General features: G+C 32.3%; 1 protein-coding gene and 1 long non-coding RNA gene across 2 annotated transcripts in view; both read left to right on the plus strand.

Annotated features, from left to right (window-relative positions):
- The first annotated feature begins 947 nt into the window (after positions 1 to 947).
- LOC124365949 lies at positions 948 to 11,592 on the plus strand. Its single transcript, XR_006922758.1, has 3 exons — positions 948 to 1,735; positions 7,113 to 7,253; positions 11,553 to 11,592. It is a non-coding gene; the product is annotated as an uncharacterized LOC124365949 (long non-coding RNA).
- Positions 11,593 to 14,256: 2,664 nt separating this feature from the next.
- The window catches only part of LOC124366534 (proton channel OtopLc-like), a 37,474-nt gene continuing 27,679 nt past the window's right edge, over positions 14,257 to 24,051 (plus strand). The window contains 1 exon segment of the mRNA XM_046823123.1: positions 14,257 to 14,333. The gene's annotated coding sequence lies outside the window, so the exon portion shown is untranslated.

Genomic DNA, 24,051 nt, shown 5'->3' on the forward strand with positions numbered 1-24,051 from the left:
TCCCACAAAATCTACATATCACAGGTTCAGTCGAAAAAAATAGATCAATAAGCTGAATAACTAGTACGGTATCGACTTATCCCTTAAATTTGCAAAAAAGATAAACAGCAGAAGAAGCTTCTATACGAACTTTGCAAAGAGTGGAACTTTTGTTAGTTGTAATATTTTGAAAGGTTTACATCTTCTAAACTTAAGATCCAGCTGTAGAAAAATTACTGAGTTTTTACCATTAAGAAAACCCTGATACAGTATTAAATCCTTATTTTAGTTTTAGAATTAGGGGAGATATCTCATTTTAAAGATATAGTTCATTTACATCCAACCACGTTTAATTTCCCTTGATATTTCATGGGTTATTCAGAAAAAGTTACAATGTATGTTTTACTCAATTGTTTGAATATTTAAATAGCATAAACATTACCAAACAAACATAATAAGGGCTTGGATTCGTATTAATTATATCAAATTTTAAATTTTAAAATTGAAAATTAGATTTAGAATGTGATCCAAAAGTTATGATTCTGGGTTGGACCAATAAAGTCTCTGGGCAAATTTGTTATAAAATATTTAACCTGCATTTACTTAGTTTTGAAAAAGGCAATAAATCATATAAAAATCGTATACGTTATTTTCTATTCATAGTAATGCACTATTATTTGTTATATTTTGTATACAATGAATATTATATTCTGTAAGTTTATTATACTGTTTATTGTATAACGATGAAACAGTAACAAAACAAATAAAAGTAAAATCATTAATAAACAGTATTCTAATTATTGCTAATGATAAAATAGTCGAATACAGGATACTTACTCCAGAATGTGTCAGCTTCATAACATATTTTTCTGTGTCAACAACGTCCCACCAAGTCTGTCTGTAACAGGTTTTCCAATATTGTTTTTTTTTCTTGGTTTTGCTGGTTTGTTGATAACCGTGGCCTTCCAAACTTCCATCTTCAGCTTCAGATTGCTGAGGACTGTTTGTCTTCGCGTAATCTGATATAAATATGGAAAGTGTTAAGAAATCGTCAAATTAGTATTGTTCAATATGTAATGTTTTATTTAATATCGTCTTACTCTGGTATGTTACGTTGTAACATCAGCACAGTTAATGCTGCATTTTGTATTTATTATTACTGTATAGGAAAAAGTGTGTAATAGGTTATGTTTGAAATACATGAATATGCAAGAACAAGGCTTAACCTCTAATCAGAGAAAGTTCAATATGTGAAAGTTCCTCGAAAGATTATCCAGTTATGAGAAACCTACACTTCCTCGATCAATCCATATACGTATAATGCATTTTTTACTCTGTTTCCCTTTTTCTCGTCTCAAAATTCTCTAAAGAAAATTTCTTGGTTATCAGGCTAGGCCTATAACTGAAACAAATCAGTGCAGTATTTTGTTGCGGTAAAAGTAAAATATTTTGACAATATGAAATTCAATTTGAAACCAGAAAACTGCAATCTCTCTGTTCAAAGGTTATCTGTGTGTATTCCGTTAACAGTGTATTTATTTTTTATTTTTCTACTGAACTTTACATCAGTACCACTAAGATCATCTGAAAGGAAGACTTTAGAACAGTTCTTTAAAAGCGCTGTTGTGCAAAACAAGGATAAAAGTGTAGTACTTAGTGTAAATGTGTTGGATAAAGAAAGTATAAAGAGAAATTTCAATAGTGAAGACAAAAAGAACATGCCTCCAACTGAACTTCTTGCTTCAATATTTTTTAAGTAAGTTCTTAACTAGGCCTACCATAACAATTTTGTGTGTGTTGGGTAAAAATATAAATTATAAATTGGTAATATAAATTGTGTTTATCTATTCAAATATTAAATTAAAAGAGCTAAACTTATAATGATTTAGTGGTTATTTTACATATAAGCTGTAGAGGGCAGAGTATAATAGGCGAACCCTGTTTTTATATCGCATATTACAATCATCGATATTTTATATATCGAATAACGGGTAGACGTTTTATTGAATGTGTCAATCGTTTTTATCAAAGGAATAATTAGATATTACAATTAATTTAACTTAAAATGTGCTAATGTTTAATATAAATAATAAACAATGAGAAATAACTATGTTTTGGAGAATTCGGAATTGGCAATGAATATGAGATTGAAAGTTCTTGGTGAGTGGTCATAGAGGTTGAGGAGTGGGAATACCTTTGTACTGCAGGGAAGTATGAGTGTCTTAGAAGAATCATTTCCTCCATTTCACAAAATCAGTTGCTCACTGCTATCTAGGCAAGCTGTAAGTATTGTAAAGTATTTCTTACCTGTTGGTCTAGGTTAAAGATGGGGTAGGGTACGATAATCGGACATGGTTTTTTATATCGAAGAATGTAATCATCGATACCTAATATTCACATCTCAAATCCTAGACAATCAATCGATATAAAGTATCTATAGTTCTCAATAACAATCATATGTTTTAAATTAAAATATGAATCTAATATTCACCGTGATCAAACAAATTATTATAACCAAAATTAGGAAAACTGAAGACGATCATATTTGCTCCTCTCACAGTTACAGTTGTTTCTTTCCCACAAATTTTACATAATGGGGTTTTACGTACGAGTCGAACATGTTGAAGTCATGAAAAACATGTCTTATCATCTTCCAAAGCAATGTCGCATAGTTTTCTAAAATTTACTGTCATTTAAAAAAATCAAATGTTACTTATATAAAATTGAAATTTTAAATTAAGAGTAGGCTATTATTTAAGTGTTTACAGCTATTGATATAGATTATTTAATTAATCGTTAAAAATAATTAATCAGTATCGATTGATTATATCGATGGTTATGATTAAGTAATATCATTTGCCAATTTCGATATAAAAAACCGGGTCCGCTTATCGTACCCTACCCTAAAGATGTTTTAGTTTTTAGTTTTAATGCTATTGTTGAATTACTTTTTTTGGTACTTTGGGATTATACCGACCACACTAGTATGAAGAACACAAAAATAGAAATTTATAGAAACAAACATGATAGAACGAAAAAACAACTCTTCAATTACAAAAATTACAAACTTACAAGCATTTCCAGGTATTGTGATCGTTATTGTTGTCGCTGTTATCTTATCTTTCTCGAGAATCCTGATTACGGCAGACCGTGCGGCATCACGTGATTTGCACGGTACATAATTGCCTTTCCATTACAATTCAATTTATATTTCTGATTAGCCCCTCTAGAATTTGATATTTTACTGATAGGTACTAGCCTATCTCGAGGGATGTTTTTTCTTTCGTCGACATCAGCGCGGGGCAGCACCGAAGGAGGCACTCGCATTTTGGGTGGCGGAATGTGATCAAGAATAAAAACAAGTTTTTAGTGTTTTTTTAATAAAGAGTTTAGTTTGGTAAATGTTTGTTTTTGTTGAATTTTTGTGTTTGGAGAAATGTAGAGGTAAAACACGGAAGTACAACAAAGCGATGCACCAGCTGAACGGGCGGCGAGACTCTGCAATCACGTTATCTACTAGACGCTCGACTTTGACCTCTGTCTGAGGATGGGGAGGGGTTTGTGATAAGACAATTCCTGTTTTATATTGACGAAATATTGTTCTACGCTAATCTAGTAATCAGTAGAAACGAAATGTGAAATATCGATTCATGTCTGGGTGTGGTCGGTATAATCCCAAAGTACCACTTTTTTTACTGTAATGTGTTATTTTTGTTCTTAATGTATAATAATTCTTGTACGATTATTGAAGTTGGTTAATATGCCGAATCAATTGATAATAACAATTGAATAACTATTATACTGTTCGTATTTTTTGTCCTATTTCGACCTATAACAACCACTTAAATAGGAAAGCCATTAAACCTGAAATACACATCAAACTTATGTGTGAGATCTTATAGTTTTTTATCCAAAAGTGGACGCTGTAATATAGACTTGGAATAATTGGGACCTACTGTATGGTTTAAGCCAAAAGTCTAGTCTATACTTCTTAAAGTACACATTAATCATCTAAGTGCTAATTTTATATGTAGCAACTTTTGTCTTATTGTAGTGGGCATGTAAAATCTCTGCCTTATCCTATAAGAACAATTTTGACTTCAAAAACTTGTTGGTATTATTTATAGTTGTACTATTATGGGAGTTGTCTCATTTTAAAGATATACCATTAGTCCTCTTTGAATTCTCACTAGTTTTTATATTTTTATTGGTTGATCAGAAAAAAACAATGTCCAAACCTTCTTTTATTTTGTGTTTAAGTATTCAAAAAGCATACTCCTTAGAAGGAAACAAAAAAGTGTTTATATGCGTATTAATCATATCTTTAAAATGGGACGTCTCCCATAACTCTATGATCAAAATAAGAGAGCAAAGGTGTTTGATGTTTTAACATTGCTCGCTTGAGGGAAAAACTCAAAGTAGTTTCACTATGGTCGGCTCTTAACCTGTACTGTCATTGTATGGGGCTCAGAGAGTTAATTATAGTTTTTTTTCATAAGTGCCAAACATATACCATAATCTATATAAGTGAGTATTTTTTAAACTTGCAAAATATTTAGTTGTTTTTAAAATGTATTAGCTATTACAACCTTTTTACTTTTATCATAAAGTAGAAAAAGCCCTCAACATTTATTCATAGAAGTTTTTAATAATGTTTATACAAAATTCAAATTCTAATAAGTTTTGTTTTGCTAGCACTTTTTATATAATTTCTATAAATGACCTCAAATTTGCTAAAACTTTCCTGAACTGCTTGGCCTGTAGATGTTTAACTGTATTTTCACTAACTCATACCTGTAGTTTCGTTTATTACCCATGTGGGTAAAGGATGATTAAAAATATTGAGGCAATACAGTATTAAAATTATTAAAAATTTTGTTTAAAGCACCTTAACTTCTTGGCAAAATAATAGCCTATCTGATAATGAAAAAAGGTAAACTTTGCTACCTATTGCATTTTTTACAAACATCTAGCTTTTTATCTTTTTCCTACTTGATTTTTACTCAACAATACAGAACAATTCCATACATAAAATTTTGTTGCTCATGCAAATTAAATTTGGTCAATAATTGTTTGTATGCCTGAATAGAGCAGTCTCATTCTCAAAGTGTGTCTCTTGTTTATTCCAAGCAGATTTTGAAAACAAACTGTTTTAGATTTTTGCTCTAAATTTAGTTTTTCTAAACAAACAACCTTGATCTATTAGCCAAGGTACTCAATTAGTCCTAGCTTCTTGAAGCATGGTAAAAAAAAACATATATTAACACATTCAGCGCCAGGGCATATGACACAATTCATTTAGCACGGGCCATTAGGTTTTTCCATATATTAACAGTCAAAAACTTGACACCATGTGTATCAAAAAATGATACACGCCCCATGTTACCAAGTGGGCCGCGTGTATCATTTCTGATACATACGTCAGTTTCTAGTTTGAGCCATATATATCAAAACTGAGCTCTTCTACAATGCTTTTAACACTATAGACTGAATCTCATGGGCCCAGGCCTACCACAGAACCCCGGCCAGTTTCCGGCCCAGGACGTCAGATTACTTTTTTATATCACAGGTTTCTAATGAAGTACATACACTCTATTTCTAAACATGTTTTATTATACAAATGTCTATATACAACTGGTAAAATAATAAAATGAATATAAAATGGGTACCTATAAATAAAAGATCATTAGTTGAGCTGCTAAAATAAAAACTGTAAGTTTTCGTGAATAGTGTTTGTTGTTGAAACAACGTACGGCACATGTAGGGATTTCCTTCGCAATTGTCACATACCGTGTAAAACTTGTTTCTGTTCCAAAAACTGTCAATTTATATTCATGCTCCCTTGCAGTCCTCTTCCTTTTCTTCTCTTTATATTTTTCCCTTTCCTTCTGTTTGAGTTTGACTCTTGATAATTTTCTTCTTCGTCATCTTCATCAAAATCATATCGCCATTATTATCTTCATCTTTTTCACAATAATTCTCTTCCTCTTTATTTCTTCCTCGCTAGTGTCACCCCGTTTTGTCTATTTCATCTTTTGTCTTGTTCAGTTTCGTTCTCAGTAACTTTCCTGTTATTATTTTTTTTTGTGGTCAACTTTATGTTTCTTTCTTCATACTTCTTGCTTGAATTTTTCTTTTTTTTCAGTTGCCCATTTTACAGCTTTCTTTCTTTTTCGGTAGTTTTTTCTTTTTTTAGTAGTTTTTCATATTCACTATCTTCACTAGTCACGTCATCTCTGGCTGTAATTGAAGGTCCTGCTAAATTGTCTTGATCACCTTGTCTTCAAATCGTTTTTCAAATAGTCCACTGGAATCGTGGTTTTTCGAGTGTCACTATAATCAACTGTCCACACTTGGATGGATATTTCCGGATCACGATCAGAGTCAAATACTTCGCTTTCCTTCCCCACTCAAATCAACATCACTATCGTCTTCATTTGGCTCTCGTAAAAAATCTGTCCAATTTTTCTTGGAGTCAAATTGTCACTTTTGCATACATCATCATCTTTTTTTGTAGAATTATTTTCCTCCATTTTTCTAACAGTAATAAATCAGCATGTCAACCAGAAAAAACAGGGCTATTTGTAAAATTCAAGTATAATAATACAAAAATTATCAAGCGTTGCAAAAATGATACACATGGCCCCTACCAACAAAATTTTAGTTGATTGTCACAGTCTGGGCCACGTGTATCATTTTGCACAGACATGAAAATAATAAAAAAATTAATGTACTGCCAATACTGTTCGTCTGATTTCAAAAAGAATTATATACTGTGTTTCTAAAGCACTCTTGATCTTAAATCGCACTTGGCCCTGACGGTTTAAAAAATGAAAATTTTAACTCGGCCCCTGCCTAAACAGCTTTGTGTATCATAAAATGATACACATGGCCCACAACATTACTGCTGGTGTGTATCATTTATGATACACATGGCGCTGAATGTGTTAAAGGATATAAAGAAAATTATTTTGAATATCAGATTAAGTAAATCTTGCAGAAGTAAGTTAACACATATTGTTAATGGTCACAACAGAATTGATTGATTTGTTGCCCTAAAATATTGACAAAATCAATGATAGTCTGTATAAAACATTGGAAACAATAAAGTGAATAATTTTAAAACATTTCAGGGTTGACAAAAATGGAGATAAACTGTTGACGATAGACGAGCTTTCCGAGTACATTCATCTGGAGACGCAAAAAACATATAAATCAAGGAATTCAAGAAAATTATGGACTATTTATGTCGATTGACAGAGATCCAGCTAATGGTCAGTATATAAAATAAAGTGAACCCAGATTTATATTTAATTTATACTTTTTGTAGTCTCATAGGTTGTATTCAATCAGGGTATACATTAAAAGAATTACTTTGTAGTGCCTTATCATTTAATTTTAGTAGAGTTCCACTAATTTTAATTGTGATAATTCAATAATCCGAAGAAATAATAATCTGGACATATATAGTGAGAAAATATTCAGAAATTATCATTGATGGAAAACTTTAATAAGCATTTTTACATTGTTATCATTGATGTAAAACTACTATATTCTTAAAACACACATTTTTTGACACTTCAAAATTCACTACACAATTACTACAATACTAGGCATAAGAACAACACAGTAATAGAATTTCACAGGCTAAATAAAACACCAAACAGTGCTATCATTAAAAGTTTACAACCATTGGATCCAACTGTATTCCATTACAAAATTAAGGCTGCAGTTTAATAAGCGACCACTATCACAATCGAATCATTGCTATTTGTGACCATACAAAAATACTTCAATCAAAATGTCGGACCAAATTACGTGATAGGTATTTAAAAATAACTAATATAGTTCTGCTGGTTTTAAATCTTAAAAATAAATATATTACGATAAATAACAAAACGTTATTTATATTTATAAAATGTTACAAACAAAGGAATTACATTTACTTACCTTTTACTATTTTCAAGGATACACATGTCTGACTCCTTTTGAAACAAGGAACATAAGTACTTCATTGTTCTTGCCATCATCAAACACAATAACCAAACACGATTTCACTTTGAATTAATTTCCAAACACGATTTTACTTTGAATTAATTTTGAGTGATACTGTCAAACTGAATTACCGTTTTAGGTTTTTAAATCCAACTATAGTGAAGCTATACTTTTATATGTAAAAGAAATGTATTTGTTTCAGATTACATAAAATAACTAAACTTTATTTAAACTCTGTTTGAACTGCGGACTTACGATTACTTTAGCCAATCTAAAATGGTATTTCTGCAGGTACTGATGCCGTCAAAACTACATTCATTTATTAAAAGGTCATTGTTTGATTTCAACTAAAATAGTTTATGATTTTCAGTGTATTAATAATACCAAATTTAGAATGTTTAAAAAGAGTCTTCAATCAATCAATAATATCTTTATTTACACATTCATCAAGAATGGTTACAGAGTCAATGTATACACTAAAATTAATGTAATATAAGGTTAGGTTATCAAGTTTAAAACCACAGAAATGCAAAGAGGAAAATTTTTTTTAATTAACATAAACAAAAATTATTGTTGGACAAATTTTGTAAGGTAAAACAATAAAACATCAGAATGAAGTCTTATGAGCATTATAAAAAAGTGTTAACAGTATCAAAAAACTCATTGAAGCTATAAATTGTGGTATTTTTCAGCAAACTGGTCAGTCTTTTCTTGAGATATTTTGAGTCACAAATCTTGAGATTTTCTGGCAGCATGTTGAAGAGTCTCGCCCTACTGAAGGATGGTTTCTTGGTATATAAAGTTGTTCTGTGTGCTGGCAAAGAGAGATCGTTCACGCGCGTCGTGTGTTGTGGCTGTGAACTTCACCAACCTTTGGCAAGTTACCTTTTGAGGCATGAGTGATATAGATAGACACCACTGTCAGGATCTCAAAGGACTTGAAAGTCTCTCAGCAGGATTCTCGTGGTTGCAGACCTGGCATTATTCGCAGAGCTCACTTCTGCAGCACCAGGATACGATGAAGGTTTCCAGCAGTTGAGCCTCCCCATAGAGTTATTCCATATCTTACATGTGTCTAATAGAGCATAATATGCTGTTTTCAATGCTCCAGGAGTACCAATAGCTTTTATCCTCTTCAATGCAAAGATTGATGTACTGAGTCTTGAACACAGATGGTCAATGTGATCGTTCCAGGAGAAGCTTTGGTCCAAAATTAGGCCAAGGTGTTTAACAGTATTAACTCTTTGAAGATCAGGAGGTTCTGTTAAATTGTCTTCAAGCCGCCCAGAAGCAAGATATTTTGTCTTAGCAGCATTAAAAACAAGGTCGTTGCTCGAACAATACTGTTGTGCCATGCTGACTGATATGAAAGTGAATATCCAGATCCTCAGTGGAATTGCTGCTTGTAACCAGAACCGTGTCATCTGTATACAATATTGGGTAGCTGATATTACCCAGGAATTTAGGTATGTCAGCAGTAAACAAGACAAACAGAACTGGACCCAGCACTGAACCTTGTGGAAACCTCTCTTAGTAGCCAAGGGCCTAGACCTTCCAACCTTCTCTGTCCCATTTATTTTTTGTCTTATTTCAACCACCTGTTCTCTTCTTAAATCTTAACTTAAATCAAGGAAAACACTTGTAACTGTGCCTCCTCCATCCAAGTTGTCAATTATATGTTCTACTAAATCAGTAAGGGCACTTGTGGTTGACCTGCCAGGGATAACAGTTGGGACTAGAGATATGGGCCTGAAATTTTGCTTCCCTGTTTATGAAGGGGATAAACTTTGGAAGATTTAAGCCTGCTAGGAAAAATCCCCTGGGACAAAGACTTATTCATCACATGCGTGAGAGGCTCAGATACTTCACCAATGCAAAACTTCAATAGCTTGGCACTCACATCGTCAATTCCAGATGAAGAGGTTGATTTTAGTGAAGTTATTGTACTGAAAACTTCATTGTATGAAGTGGGACTCCAATCCGAGAGGGGTGTTCCATGAAAGGCACCATTGTCAAGAATACTAGCTCTTGATGGATTGTTTTGAAGTAGAGTTTTCTCTGCTATATTCGTAAAGAAGATGTTGAAATGCTCATAAAGTCTACCTGGATCCTCAACTACCTTGTTTGCAATATTTATCTGCCATGTTGACTCTGAACCTTCCTTCTTTGACAGTCTCTCACTGTTGATGATGTTCCAGATAGCTTTAGTTTTATTATTGGACTCAGCAATGAAGTTTTCATTTTCTTCCCGCCTTAATGTTCTTAGTTTTAAATCTTATCTTCTTTTTTTGTCATATGCATCAACTCGGTCCTCTTCCTTTCCACTCTCGTGAAATCTTGCATGTGCCAACGTGAAGTCTTTCCTGAGCCTATCGGCTTCCGGGTTGTTTAGAACTTGAGTCTTTTGCTTATTCCGATATCAGATTAGTGTCTGTGGACAATTGATGTCGAGAGCTACATTCAGAGTGTCAATGAAGTTAGTATAAGCATCATCTACTGAGACTGCCTGATAGACTCTTTCCCATGATTGTAGTGACAAGAGGTTATCTCAAGTGCATATTTTGCAACATCATGTTTGTTCTGACTTTTCTTGCAGCGAAACACTATTTTATTTCAACCTTTAATTCTAGTTTTCACCTCCCCACTACAAACAGGATACCGGTACTTCAGATTTAAAGAAGTAAGGTCCTTACCATTTAAAACATTGTTCAACTTTTAAAAATACATTTTGAGACAATAATTGTATGTTTCATTGCCATTGTTCTTGCCGATGTCACTAGCTAACTCAGTACGTAAAAAAAATAAAAACAGCTGACAATGATTAATTATGAATATCTGTAGATCATATGTATTCGATAGTATCAATATTTATAATCGATAATCATGATTCAATTGTGTTGGTGGCCGCTTATTATACTGCAGCCAAATTTAAAGCATTTTAAGTAATTACATTTCTCCAGTCCATTTCTGTGTGTGATCTCGTATTATGCATGTACTACTGCAATACTGCAGTATTATTTGTTAATATTATTATCTCAGAATATTATTAATCACTTTTTAGTCTGTATAATATAAACAAAATAGTATTATTGTGTATTGATCTTTTATTATTGATCTGTTTTTCAATGTTTACAAATTTAATTTATCAACTGTGTGTTATTCTTTATTATTTATTATTTATTTGTGTTATTACCTGTTATAGTTGTTGTTTTGAATAAACCATATTCAGGATTTAGTTTAATGGTTGTTATTTTCAGCCATTAATACAATCATGTAACTACTTTACTTTCATAATGTTTAAATTTGCCATATTTGTTGCTTGGAACTCTGAACTTATAGCTTCATTTCGTGATATTTGTCTATTTGTAATTTTGATTGATTGATTTATTATTTAATCTAAGTTAGGAATATAATTTAATTAATTAGTTATAAGTATTTTGACATGGCTAATAAGCCGTATTGTGACTGTCAATGTTCATATAAATAGTATGACAGTAAAATATTTGAATTTTAATTTATGAAAGAAAAATTGTACAAATGTGAAAATACTGCAATTGCGTTGTTTATTGTTTGAATAGGTGTTGTGTCATGGACAGAGTACCACAAGTATTTCCTTCTCAAAAACGGTCTCGCTGAAGATTACGCTGATCGACACAATGAAAAACATCACGAACTACAGCGCTCTCTTAAAGGCGAGTTGTTTTGACTGACCAATATTGTATTATTTCATTAATAACGCTAATACCTCATACTGTGAAGGAAGGCAGACAGACGTAGATAAGGCTGCCATCATAAAATTACATGCTGATGATTGTTTTGTTATTCACCACTAAATTCACTTACAGTCATCTGGAATATTCTGTATAAATTGAGCAGTAGAATGAGTGTACGAGTAAGTTATCTATATAGTATTGTTACTAATGAAACATGGATTATGACCTTCAGAAGAATGTAATGTATTTCACAATAACCTTAAAATGAAAATAGGTTTTTTTTTAAATTTGGTTTTCTTTATTTGTAATAATTTTGTAGATTTAATTCAGACATGCCTGTCCCGCCTTTGGTAATACTGATGAATTAGGTTAGTTATATAAATATGAATGCTGACGGAACAGCTCACACTGGAATAAATAAATATAGAAATTGTGATAAGGATTGATATAATGATTGATCTCCGTAGTTAAATTTTACTGTACAAAAACCCCAAACCCTAATAATTTTCAAATTACATGTTGAAAGAAATAAATGCCAGATGCTGAATACTTATCCGTTTAGACGACACAGCTACAGGTCCTGTCAAAGCCATTCCTTGACTAGTGCTATCCCAATTATACTCCCTTTGTGGTACTTCTTATTGGCCGATCCCTGAATCTTGAACTTAATTCCCTTACAGTATCTATTGTTGCATGACCAGATACCATCACACTAAGCTTGTTCGATTCTTATATAGATGTATTCATTAATAGTTCTGAATGTTTTAAATTCAATTTTGTACAAAAGTTATTTTTGTAGGTTTTTCCAAACATTGGATACTTTTCTGTCTTTTGTTTTAAAGCTAAGCTATGAATTTACACATTGATCTTGAAATCGAACAAAATCAAAGAGAATATCAGGATGAACTTTATCGCTTTCATTACGAAAATTCTGGAAGATATTTCATTCCATTGTTCCACTATGGCTTTATGTTTATTCATATTTTTTTTATTGGACATTAAAAGCAAAATCTGTAGCAAATAATTTTAGAATTCCGAATACTATGTTGTAATGTGTTAAATTGACTTGTGGCAGACATATTAATATTTATACGCAGAGAGTTTTAGCTATGAACTTCAAAGACACATTTTGTATTTAGATAGTATTAACACAAGATGAAGTCGCTTGTGTTATTGTGCCATTAGTTAATGTTATATTGCATTTATACTACAGTATACATATGTATTGGATTTTTACCTTTTAAAGTGGGGGTTGTTTTGATGGACATGGATATAAAGAAATCTAGTGGTGATATGATGATTGCAACAGGAAGATTTATTTCTATGAAAATGTAATTAAATATGGACAAAAAAATTATAAGGTTATGAAGTCATAACCTTATTTTGTAGAAATGAATGTTTGGACTCGAAAGAGCAACTACCAAGAATAGCTATAAGAGCATCTTACAGCTTTTAGTCTTTTTGAGATGTTCCCCCCCCCACCCCCCCCCCCCCCCACCCCCCCCCCCCCCCACCCCCCCCCCCCCCCACCCCCCCCCCCCCCCACCCCCCCCCCCCCCCACCCCCCCCCACGCAAAATGATTTTGATTGGCTCTGGTTAATCACATTGAGACGCTTAAATTTTGGTTATCTTTCTTCTTATTCTTTTGTTATACATAGAGGACGTCACCATTTCATTCTTATATGGTTATTTATAATGTATAATGAACACTTTCAGCTTCTTTAACGTAGCGACATTGAATTACAACATTTACCACAGATTTATATTTAAGTATGTGTAAAAATAACTTTTCAAACAGAAACTCCTGATCTTTCCTATTGCCAAGTCACTTTTAATTTGTACTACCACCAATTCCACGCGAATCATATAACATTAAATAATCTTCCATTTGATATTATTACAATAATATAAGAATCGTATTGTGTAGCTATGGTGGGAAGGGTTGATTCAACGTAATTTTCGAGTTTAGCTCCAGTTCACGTTCCTGTTAATGCAGCGTCTGACGCTGTCACAGACTTGACTCCTGGAATCTGGATCATGCTTGTCTGAAGAGGTACGAAAAAAGTCAGCGTCGAATATGCTCAAAACAAACTCTTTACATGGTCTTGACATCATAGACACCTAGGCATCCTAAACTACAAAATGTAATGTAATCTAGGTAAAAAGGCATTCTCATTTTCTCATCAGCCTAGATTACACCATATTTTGTAGTCTAGGTGTCTCTGATGTAGAAACGATGTAAAGAGTTCTCTTAGTGGTTCTTCGTCACAAACTTTTTTTCAGACGAACATGACTCCAGATTCTAGGAGTCAAGTCTGTGACCGCGTCAGATTCCAGACGCTGCACTGAGGGGAAGGTGAACCGGAGATAAACATTCACAATCACGTTGTAATACGATTCTCCAACTGTCGTTCTAAACACGTTTGGGGATCGCCTGAATGAGGTCTAAACGTCGCGTCGGAGTGTTAACAGCTGGGAGAGCCGACCGCGATTTTCCCGCCCTCTTCTCACGCGCTCGGTTTCCCAACTAAATGCTCACTTCGCCCGGCTCACTTTCGATTCTCTCCCGGCGTGGCGGAAAGAGAGGGAAAGTGCTACGATAGACAGACGGACGTCACGCTGGTTGCTGGTCGGAGCTGGGCCAAGTGAGTAAACATAACCTATAAATTAATAAATTAGCCTTTGGTTAGATCCCAAAACATTATAAACTATATTGTTTAACTGGAACTCTCAATATGCGAAATAGTAGGCTAATATTATTTTACAATGTGTTTGTTTCTATGATGATAAAATACTGTTTATATAGGTTAGTAATTGTATTTCTGCAGATCGTGTATTAAAACAAGAAGAAAGTAAAAATAGTGGTGATTCATTATATTTTTGTTTCATACAAACTATTAGATATTTGAAAAATTTTTTATAATACTGCACAAGTAACAACTCTTTCTGATACTTAAGTTGGTCTATGAAGTTATCTTTTATATATCTGAAACATCAGCTGGCTCATATTTGGCGCGCTAACCTCAAACTTTGTTATTGTTTCAGTTTAAGTAAATAACAGCTGTTTTGAGACACGTAAAATTGACTGCATGACGTCGTTGAGTTGCTGTAATAAAAAGTAAATTATTCGTATCAGTTTAGTTTTGTTTTTAGAATTGTAAAAAACGTTTAATTTATTGTGTCTATTAGCGTTCAACCCCATTTCCGATCTCAGTTTCGCCTCGCTCTTAAAACACGATTGTGTGCGGAAAACAACAGTTCGATGAATCTAATGACCCATTAGAGCGGTTTGATGAATACAGATATGAACAAAAGCCACCTATTATACTCTAGCCTACGCACAGGCTGCTTGCCCATGTAGGCTAATTTCCATTTTAGAATATATGTTAATATGTAATAAATAGTTTACTTAAATTATATAAAAGATATTATCCAACTACTATACTTAAAATTAAATTGTTTTATTTTATCGCTACTTAGTAAGTATAGTAAAAGGGTAATTTACTATTTATCAAATGTAAATAAATCTAATATCTATGTGTATATGTTTTTGGAAATAAAAAATGTTTCTATTCTATTCTATTCTATTATGTAATAATAATTCAAAGTACTCTATTTCATAAAAATTATATTAAAATCATGAATGTAAATTAAAAAATCACCAATTACTAGGGAAATGTATAACGAGACGAGAAAACATAATAAAACAAATATTTGTTGAAAATACGTTCAAAATTCGTTTGAAATATGTTAAAGCACTAATAAAGCAATACATAATTTTATAGCTAATATAATTTGATTTTAGAAGCCGTATAAAGAGAGGCAGGCTAATATGTATGTTAACTAAAAATTATCTCTACGAATAAGTACACAAACGATTCAGTTTAATTTGAACCCTATTAAGATAGTATTATAGTTTGTTGTAATGGGACTAGAACAGTTTTAATCAAGTGCTCACCTGTTGAAACTTGAAATGTAATTAACAACTCTGATTGCACAAGTTAATTTGAAATGTTATTAGATTAAGGTTCTGCAAATGACAAACAGCATTTTCCACGTTAATTTTGACAGGAATGTGTCATGAAAACGCACGGTGGTTTGAATATTTGCATAATTATCTATATAATTTTAGATTATTCCATTAAAACTGATGCACGTCATCAACGACATATTAATTATGAGGTATATTTAATAGAAATCTGCGCATTGCAATAATTAAATGACAGAAATAAAAAAAATCAATAAATATGTAGATTATGTTGTTTTAATAACAAAATTGGCCGTGTGCGTTTACGGTAACGTTTTATTTCGGCTATCACATAAACACATTTAAGAAATTTCATTAAATTAACACATTTGTTGATATACCTTAAGATTTTAAAATAGCAACAATGTATGTTTTGAAATGAAACAGTTCTATCTAGGTAATATACGTTCTATACTTGATTTTATATTAACACAATGTAGGAGTACGCCACACGACGTGTCGCATAAAATGATTTGTTGAGGTTAATCGCAAAATTGAAAGTCTATATGTCAGTACGTTTTCGAGATGTCGTGCGGACAAACAGACATGCAGAAGTGATATTTTCCCCGACACTGGAGTGATAGGCTTCGCTAACATAAGATTTATAGATGATACCAGATTTGAAAAGTTTTAGGAGTATATAAAACAATAACATCAATACGAGTGAACATCGTATCTTATGAAACAGACCATATTTTGCACAAAATTATACTTGTTTTAGTTAGAGTTGTAAGCCACATGTTGAAACATTTCAAGATGATGAATTTTGAGGTTTGTATTCAATCTATATATATATATATATATATATATATATATATATATATATATATATATATATATATAGATAGCAAGGGCTTTTTTCGAATGACTACATGAATGGGTAATCTAAGAGATTAATTGTTTTATTCATTGGACTAGTTATCCAGTTGTAGTTCTTAAGTTCTCAGTGCTCAAAAGGTGCGTTTATAATTAACGTTCTAAACACTAAAATTTGTTGATCTCCATCAAGGAATAGTGTGTTATCTTATTGGTTGGAAACTAGTTTTTGGAGAATGTCTATACAAAATCAGGAATATATCTGCCCTGTGAGTGTCATTTGAATTTCAAAACTAAGTCCTTATTGTTTAATCTAAAATACGTACGCTACCGGCTACATATTAGTCATTGGAACGTATTCTGCGTATCTATTGGAATACCAATAGGTTGAGATTCCCGTTTGAATTCTTTGTTATACCAGTACACAGCTAGCGTACTCTCATCTATACAGAGTTTAATATATCTGTCACTCATAATTACATTTCATTTCTGTATAAATATTGTAACATATATTAACAGGGTTAGGTAAAAGTGTGGAAACTAACTTAAATATTTTAAACTGTTTTAAACCACTATAACTAAATTTAGCATATCTGAATAGGGTATTAAAATGGATTTTTGTGTGAGAATTGTAACTTTCCCTTTTTCCAAATGAATTTCTCTATAGTTCTTATGAAATGCCCTACTACTACTAGAATGAATACTATAAGTCATTAATTTATATTTCATTAATTTTTCGATTCTTAACAGTTGATAAGGTAACTGGTTGGCCTTATCAGTCCCAGTCCCTCAATATCGTGCAAGCGATCTTCAAGTCAAAGATAAAGAGGTTGATAAAAAACAAGGGCGTTTCCACAATTTTGTTTGATAAAACATGTGAAATTTTAAATAGAACAATTTTATTCAAGAACTAGAGATCTTTATTGTTACAGTATGTATTCTTTTATTAATTTCTTTAAAATAAGCTGTTACATGATAGAGCTTGTGATAAGAAATATTGATATAAGCTCCTAAAACTCTATTTTTAAAAAGTGGGTGAAGCTGAAAAAGTCACCAAAATGACATTTTATGCCCTATTACTACGTGCTGAGTTTAGTCTTCTGGTTAAAGTGGTTAGAAACATACAAGGGGTTTCCACAATTTCGTCCAACCCTTTAAATAAGCCGATAAGTATCACACTTCTTGCGGTCGATATTTTAGCTTCGACAATTTTAATTCTTTACCTTATCATTGCGTGCTATCGAGCGGTTTCATGAACTTTCCAGCTCACGCTGGCATGAATTGGAAAGTCTACCTAAAGTTGCGAGACAGAAAAAAGTGCATAATACCCATCGAGTCCTTTCTTTAATTAGAGAAAATATTCAATTAAAACTCGTACCAAATTATCATTCGATCTCGTACAAGAAGTTAATGACCATGTTACGTACATACTGACCATGCTTAGTACAGATCTCTCAGTCCATCCCATTGACCCTAGGTGGGAGGTCAACCACTGTAAACATTTTTTAAATTATATAAAACATATTTGTGACCTTTAAACAATTTTACATATTTTTATTTTCCAGAATCTTGATAAATGTTGATTGACATAAAGTACGAGTATTACAGGACCCAAGTCGAAAGAAATTGAGGAGTTTGTGAAGCAACTCAGTTTTCTAGCCTGATAATAATAATTTTTCACCTTTTGCTAAGCGCACTCACATTGTCTGAAACATGTATCTAAAGTTTTTACACCGAAGAACGTTATTTTTAAACAGCTTTGACTTTGTTTTTTATTGCTGTATTGCAATTGACTACCTGTTCTAAAATCAATTGGCTACAGTTATACACATTTCAGTCTAGGTAAGTTACGCAGTTTAATGCGGTAACGAGGTTTCATCGTTAATTTTCAAATGAAAAGGAAATCGTTTGGCATGTTTATGGCATTCTGGATACAACTAGAGGAAATAACAAGTAGCCTATTTTTTGCATAAACATATGAATTTTGAGTTATATTTCAATAAATTTAATCGTATTCAAATAATTACATATAATTTTGTTAAGAAACTTTCTGCTAAAATGTAGTTTTTTCTTAGAAACATACGAGAGAAATGCTGAAAATCCATATGGATTTCCGACCTACCATCGTAAAGAAGATGGCAAGACTAGATATTCGTGGTAACAATTGACAATCGATGGATTGCACCAAACAACCGATATTTACTTTTTAAATATTTAAAAAACATCAACGTTAAGGATTAAACTAGCCTACTGTTAAGGATATCAGCATAGAAAACTCCTATATTCATTTTATAAAAAGACTAAGCTGTGTGTTTATGCCATGCACATTGGGTCTCGGTTCATGGAATATAGTATTTTAATCATAGCTTAAGGAAATAATAAATTTATTATTAAAAGAATTTATTGATTTTATACAGTGACCACATATGTCTAAGACTATTATTTTATATTAAAATTTTGTATTATTTAAAAATATTACACCCTAGATGTATCTTTTGTAGTTAAATAATTTGACCATTGACAGGGCTATGCCCCACGAGGTTCCAGATTTCCAGTATTAATCTTACAAGAGTATGTTTGTCTAGATTAAAACAGCTAAATTTTAGAACAAAAATGTTGCTCAAGCAGATCCCATAACCAACCTAATATTGGCTCACTTGTGATAAAAATTCAATGTCATGTAGAAAATTGTTTATGTGTATATAAATATAATTAAGTGTTAATACACCTTTTGATACACATACACCATTTATTTAAGCCCTATAAAAGCTAGCGCAGCTTCATGTTTGGCATCAAGTCAGTAGTCAAGTAATCTGGCCTACCTGAAATACATGCAAATTTCATTTTGTACGTATGTTTGAATCGCTTGTTTTGAAATCGAAGTTATGAGGTATATAACAAGAGAAATATACATGTTTACTTTCTTCATCATACATTCAGTATGAGGGTCTATTGTAAGGGAGGAATCATTGAGGTGTAGGTTTTTTTTTGGAAAAATCCCTTTTAGGTGGAGTGAAAAAAGGTAGTTGTCCGAAAGCGAGCGAGCGTTTGTGTGTGTCGCAATTAAACGAACGAACCGATTTTGGAAAACGTGTAGTTAGTGGGTACCCAGATATTTTTGTTATTATAATATGTTCCAATAACGCATCGAGTTTTACAAAACTAAGAAAATGTAATAGGTGTACATACGGAGTTTATTATACTTTATTATAGTTTTTAAATATTTGACCGAGCAATCTTGCTCCCCCTCCACCTCAGATTGTGTCCGTTACAGACCAAACTGTAGCTACGAGTATTAAGATAGCTGGTATGATCGGTATTATGAACCGATCATATTTTTTGGCATGGTCCTTACTGGTATTTTACACTGCCTTTTTACTTTCCCTCCAAACAATTAACAAGACACAAATCAAGAAAGAAATGAAATGTTTTACGGAGTTTATTATACTTCGTAGTTTTTAAATATATGACAGAGCAATCTTGCTCCCCCTCCACCTCAGATTGTGTCAGTTACAGACCAAAATATAGCTACGAGTATTAATATAGCTGGTATGATCGGTATTATGAACCAATCATATTTTTGGCATGGTCCTGACTGGTATTTTACACTGCCTTTTTACTTTCACAATTAACTAGACACAAATCAAGAAAGAATTGAAATGTTTTGGATTGATATAGTAAAAAGAGGAATCATTTCTCATAATGAAAAGGAGAGTATTTTACTTTAAATAAAATAACAATAACTTTTCAGGTAAAGTATGTAAATGAAAACATATGGCAGATGTTAAAGCATTAGTAGTGGTGTAAACACGTATAATTACGTTGCGAGTACATTAGTGTTTCCATCCAATTTACGTTGAATGGAAACTCAATTATCGTGTTATTCCAGTAATCGGTTACAAATTTATCGTTTCCGAGAAATAATGTTCAATCTCTTTGAAACTTAAGTTGTTCAATGTATCAATTTATGAATGAATGTTTGTTTAGTCAATGTGCATAGTTGATTCCTCTAACTAAATTAACGAGGGTGAAATTAACAACATTGTATTACAGTTTCCAACAATTAACAATTACCAGTACAGATTAAGTGTAGTAATATACGAGTTTGATACGTATACGAACTGACCGTCGTTATAACAACAGTTAATATTTTGTAATCTGCTCCGATTTAGCTGATAATTTATTGATGGCATCAGAATAAACACTACACGAGTACATATTAAAATGTGTTACCATTCTTGTTGGATTACGGATAATGTAGTATTAGTTATAACATAAAGCAAAGGTCAACATAGTTTCTGCCTTCATCAAGATAAATAAAAGTATTAGCTAATATTATTTAACTGAATACCTCATTACAGCTATTCAACTTCCTAATTATAAGATATAAAATGGCTAAACAAATTGCTTTCCCCTCATTCTGAAGTAATCGTGGTATTAAATCACTGGGAAATAATACTTCAATTAATAAATTAAAGTCAGTGCTTTTAAAAATCTACTCTTTTAACAAACAAAACAAATTTCCACGATAATTTTAAAAATACAATATAATACAAAGCAATTGATGGACAAACCTTTGGGCCCTGCAACGTAATAGTTCGTATGCTCGTCCATCAAGTGAGAAACCCTTACTGAACACAAGTAAAAATAAGATAATTGTAATATTTGTAATTAATTTTGTCTGTTTTCAGTTAAATTGTTATTAAGAGTTATTTCAACTGTATCAAATAGAAAACATAGGAAATGTAGACGACTTCGTGCACTATTTTCTGGCTAGCATTTAAGGTTGAGCTTTAGCAAAGGCTATCACTTTAGGGGCTGGAAAATTTTATTTGTGTCTTCCTGTCAATCTATTACTCTGTCCGCACGATAACTCGAAAACTAGTTGACTAATAGACTAGGACATTTTGCACAAAACTCCAGTTTATATTGGAAACACCGATAATGGTGCATGTCATTTTACCTAGGATTTGGCTATATTGGTCTTAATGGGTAACCAAGATGGCAACTTGAAAAACGCATAGTAAATAAATTTAGGAAAGAATTGAGTACATACATGTAAGATTTTAACATGTGACATAGTATCCTAACTGACGCAATACATTAGTGGAAATTTTTATTATTTAACCCTTGGCATGAAAACTTAATAAATAATAATGTGAATGAATCAAGTTGAAAGACATCCTGAGGAATGCCGTAGCTTTTAGCCTTTGAAAGTTTGTTTCGTGAACATTCATTTCTACATAGAAAAGGATGTTCTATGATTGCGCATGTCCATACATGAGATCTGGCCGAGCGTAATTGAAGCCTATTACTCAATAGGCTATCACAATTTATCTTTTCTGTTTGTCCATCTGTCCACAGGATATCTCAAAAATAATAAGCTATAGGCTTGAAATTTTGCATGCAACTTCATCGATAACTGTTAGGCGACACATTGTGAGACGTACTCCTTCCTTTTACATTCAAATACTTGCAATGTTGAAATAAACTGATGGTACTATAGTGAAAGTAATATATTTACTGGTAATGGTTAGATTTGTGTTGCTTTAACAAGTAGTGGATAGTAAAGAAGACCTAATTGGAAAGAGTAACCTGATTGTATTGGAACATTGATTTGCAGATCAGAGATTATTTTGTGTAAGCCCCCAAAGTCTTGTATATGTATAAGCTCCAATCAATCGATTTGTAGAGAAGGCAGTTAATTAAATTTTAATGACCAGGGGATCCAAGAACCAAGAGTTTTAATACATAGTGAGGTTCAAAAATCCTATTAAAAAAAATCCAAACCATCTATTTTGAATAGTTTCATAGTGGGGTTTATCTTGCGTCCGATTCTCGATAATTATCTGGTGTTCTTTAGTTCAAATTGAGTTTTGTATTTAATTCAATATTAGTCTACGTTAAAGCTAAAAATGTTTGAATTAAAAAAAGCTTTAAAATAAAAAATAAAAAAGCATGGTAATAAAAAAGGATAAGCAAATTACGAGTAGACGCTTTCTGAGATAATTAGGCTATTACTTCGGTGGGAATGTTTTCATAATTACTATTAATCACATCAATTGATGGCTGTATGAAATGTGTTTTTGGAAAAAAACATACTCAGGAGTGGGATAAACACTCTTTATTTATATTCTACAATTTCTGGATTATAGGTAAGCTCTGTTATAGATACGGAGAACAAAACTTTGGATCTAGCTTTAATAATCAAGGACATATAATTTGTTGCCATGTTGATAGAACTAATCAACTAAGGGCGTGTATACATTAGAATCACGCTTGGGCAAGTAAACTAGTAGTTCATGCTTGTGCAAGAATCAAAATTTGAAGGGCAGCGTTGAAAAAACCGCGACTTGTCGGTGCTGGTTACAGTACTCGCCACTCGCAAGTACACGCTTGCACAAGCTTCTCTACTCCCGATCAAGAAACAGATAAATTTGATTTACCGGCAAGATCCCCATTTTTTAGTTCATTTTGGAGTAGTGACAATGCACCATTTAAGTTGTTTATTGTTCGAAATAGATTTTTCGTATTAGCGTGTTTCGATTTGCTTAAAATGAAGGTGGAACTACTTATTGGTGAAGTGAGGGAAAGGAGGCCTCTATGGAATGCATCTTTAAAGCTTCACAGTTTCCAAGGTGAAATAGAATGTGTGACATCATTCTAAAATATTCATACAGCTTATCTGGTTGCTGAAGTAGGTTTGGGAAAATACTTATCTGTCGTCAAACTATTCCTTCACCCACTCTTCTCTAAACGCTTCCGCATCAAACTCTAAAAACTTTAAAACGCCATTGTCAAGCACAATGTCCCCATCGTCTGACAGCTCAATTTCGACTGACTATTGGGAGCGGTCATTTGGACCTGCGTTCACATTACTGAGACATTGCGCGATTATTTTATAAATATGCATATTATAAATATGTGTTATGTGTTCTGATAGATAGCAGACTACATTTATGAGTAATTAAAATAACATCATCATGGTTACTAATGGCTTATAAACACAAGTACAAATCAGAGATATAATAATCAATTTATATCTTTTTCTGCTCCATTGTTATTAAGGAGAAAAAATAGGAATTATGAATATTTTAAGAGTGAATACCAAGAAGTAACCCTTTTATAATTTTGAAATGACTTAGATGACGAGGGAACCCTCGGAAATGACGTTCCAATTTTATATTTAATCATATACATTACACAAATAAATTTATGGCACAATAGAGAAAGAGGCATTTTTGTTAGAACAAAGTTTTTTCCAGGGGAAGACAACTGGAAAGATTAAATTCTGTTGTTTTAGTCTATAAATGTAAAAATTAGAAATTGCGTGACGTAACCCTTACAATCTTGTTAATTATAATTCTAATTCTATTGAAATATCGATTTTGTCTGTCCGTATGTGCGATTAATCTAGATAGAAAGGCCCAAATCACTTAAAACTAGGTATATAGGTTTCTGTTCGGTCAAGAACGAATTTTATGTGAGATAAAAAGGCCATAAGGTAACAAAGATACAGT

Source organism: Homalodisca vitripennis, chromosome 7 (assembly GCF_021130785.1).
Source record: "Homalodisca vitripennis isolate AUS2020 chromosome 7, UT_GWSS_2.1, whole genome shotgun sequence".
In the NCBI taxonomy this organism is placed as follows: Eukaryota; Metazoa; Arthropoda; class Insecta; order Hemiptera; family Cicadellidae; genus Homalodisca; species Homalodisca vitripennis.